Genomic DNA, 3,182 nt, shown 5'->3' on the forward strand with positions numbered 1-3,182 from the left:
AGAGACAATTGTAAATTAGGTTGAGTATTAAAATATACTGGGCCATAGGCAATAGTAGATTCAATCGAACCCATCAGAGACTGTCTGAAGTTCAGATTTCTAGCATCTCTAAGAGCTTCTAAAAAGGTCTTTGGTAATCCTTTAAGGGTTAATGATTTAAACGCAATTTGGATCATACCAATATGCAAGTAATGATAATGATGTTTATATAAATCTATATTGTGTTTGTTTAACAAACGAATAGTCTGTTTAGAAGAATTTAACGCGAAAGATTGTTCAGTCGTTTTTATCAATTGTTTTGAAGAAAGTTTATCAAACCAACCATAATCATAAATGATCTTTATAGAAACTTTAGGAATTATCCATTTATTTAACAAATCAAGGTTTTGAGGTATATCCACCTCTTCAAGTCTAGTACTTTTAGTACTTGTTTCTCCCAGATCCATTCCAAAAGCTTCATATCTATGTTGAATATTTCAAATCTATTACATTTGACCTTGCCAGATGAATGCTGAATTGGTCGAATTCTGCAAAAATGAAATTGATAATTTGTTACAAAAGGGTTTGATAAAACCCTCAAAATCTTCTTGGTCATGTTCTGCCTTTTATGTTAATAATGCTGCAGAAAAGGAACGTGGTATTCCTAGATTAGTTATAAATTATAAACCTTTGAATAAACATCTGAAATGGATTAGATATCCTATCCCCAATAAAAGAGATCTGCTATCTAGATTATATGACGCCAATATATTTTCAAAATTCGATTTAAAATCTGGATATTGGCAAATTCAAATTTTTAAGGAGCATACTTATAGAACTGCTTTTAATGTTCCATTTGGTCAATATGAATGGAATGTCATGCCTTTTGGTTTAAAAAATACCTCTTCTGAATTTCAGAAGATTATGAATGATATTTTTAACCCTTATCTAGATTTTATCATCGTTTATATTGATGACATATTAGTATTTTCTAAAACATTAGAGATGCATATTAAGCATCTTGATATTTTTAAGAAAATTGTAATACAAAACGGCTTAGAATATTTAACTAAAATAGTCAAATATAGAATAAAGTTACCATATACTATTGACATTTATTAGCTTGCCACATGGCTTAACCATAATGTCAATTATATATGGTAACTTTCTTACTTTAATATATATATATATATATATATAGATAATAGAATCTTTATATAACTAACTCCTACACCTGTCACTATTTTATTAGCTAATTCCTAACAGATTATTGGGATATATACATCAATAAATAATTATTTACAGTGTATATCTTACTTGACTTGTTTCTATACTCTTCTAGAATAAACTAACTTATATCTCCTTCCAATAGGCCCAACACATCAAGGCTGAATGCTTTAGCCCAATATCATAAGTTGAGCCCAATAACAGACCCCGATCCATTACTTCTTTGAGATAAAAGTCCAACTAATCTAACCTAAGTCTCAAACTCGCTCTTTAGTTTTTGTTGGAGAACCTTCGAGCACCATTAGAGAACCTCCATTACTACTTTCAATTTCAGTACCAACATCCCCTCAAGTTGGAGAGGGAAGAAGACACACCCAACTTGCCAATAGAGTGTGATGTAGAGGACCAGTGAGTGATTTTATAAAGAGATCCGCGAGCTGAGAGGAATATCAAACAAATGAGACAGAGATCAAGCCGGAGAGGAACTGCTGTCGCACAAAATGGCAGTCCAACTCCACGTGTTTCGTCCTCTCGTGAAAGATAGGATTTTTTACGATGTGGATCGCTGCTTGACTATCGAAGTGCAGAGGTACTAGAAGTGAGATGGGAATGGATATATCTTCAAATAGGCGAACCAACCAAGTAAGTTTTTCCACCACACGTCACATAGACCGGTACTCTGCCTCGACGGAGCTCAGGGATATGGAAGTTTGTTTCTTAGATTTCCACGAGATCGGAGAATAACCAAGAGAGATGTAAAATCCACTCACCGATCTCCGTGAATCCGGGCAAGTCGCCCAATACGAGTCACAGAAAGCCAGTAACTGAAATAAAGGTGAAAAGCTCATGAAAAGCCCCAATCCAGGATCCCTTAGGAGATAGCGAAGCACACGAAGTGCTGCATCTAGATGTGGTTGCCGGGGATCCTGTATGTATTGACTTAGATATTGCACAGTGAATGACAAATCTGGCGGTGTATGGGTAAGATATTAAATTTTCCTAAAAGATGTCTAAAAAAGGTGGGATCTTTGATTGTATCTCCTGTTTTTGCTTGTAGATGCATTGTTGGATCAAGTGGAAAGGAAACGGGAGTCAAATGCATAGAATTGAACTCCTGAAGCAGATCCAAGATGAATTTCCTCTGTGAGAATATCAACCCCTAGGGTTCTCGAATAACCTCCATTCCCAGGAAAAACTGTAAGCTCCCAAGATCTTTAATCTTAAATTCCCGATGAAGAAAGTCCTTTAAAGCACTCAACTCTGTTGTAAAATGTCAGTAAAATGTCGTCGACATAGACTGCTACAATAGAAATAGATGAATTTGTTTTTTTAAAGAAAAAGGAGTAGTCGTTTAATTAATGAGTGAATCCCTTAAAATTGAAGGCATGGGTAAGCTTGACATACCATTGCCTTGAAGCTTGACGAAGTCCATAAGGTGACTTCTTCAACTTGCAAACATGGGTAGAAGAACGTGGAATAACTCATGCTGGAAATCTCATGCAGACTTCCTCATTCAAGTCTCCATGTAAAAAAGTATTATTTATAGCTAACTAATATAGACCCTAGCCATTCTTCACTGCAGTAGCTAAGATGTACCTAATTGTGGTCATCTTAACTACAGGTGAAAAAGTTTCAGTAAAATCTATGCTTTTATAATAATATTATGTATTTTACCTATTTTTTATCTATTTTTATTAATTTTTATGCATATTTTGTAATTTTAAATAGTTTTTATGTCACTTTTTTATAAAAATAGTTAATCTTTTATGTGTTATATTATTACAAGATGTATTGGAATTTTTCTCCATTGTTTTTTCTATATTTATAATAATTTTCATATTTTTTAGTATTTTATTATGTATTTTTCGTTTTTTAATTAAAATATTTTAAAAAAAATATTATTATTTAAAAAAAATATATCATTTACAATGTTTAAAAGTCATTTGTGAATATATTAGCTAAGTTGTACTTTGGTT

Source organism: Nicotiana sylvestris, chromosome 12 (genome assembly GCF_000393655.2).
Source record: "Nicotiana sylvestris chromosome 12, ASM39365v2, whole genome shotgun sequence".
NCBI classification, from domain to species: Eukaryota; Viridiplantae; Streptophyta; class Magnoliopsida; order Solanales; family Solanaceae; genus Nicotiana; species Nicotiana sylvestris.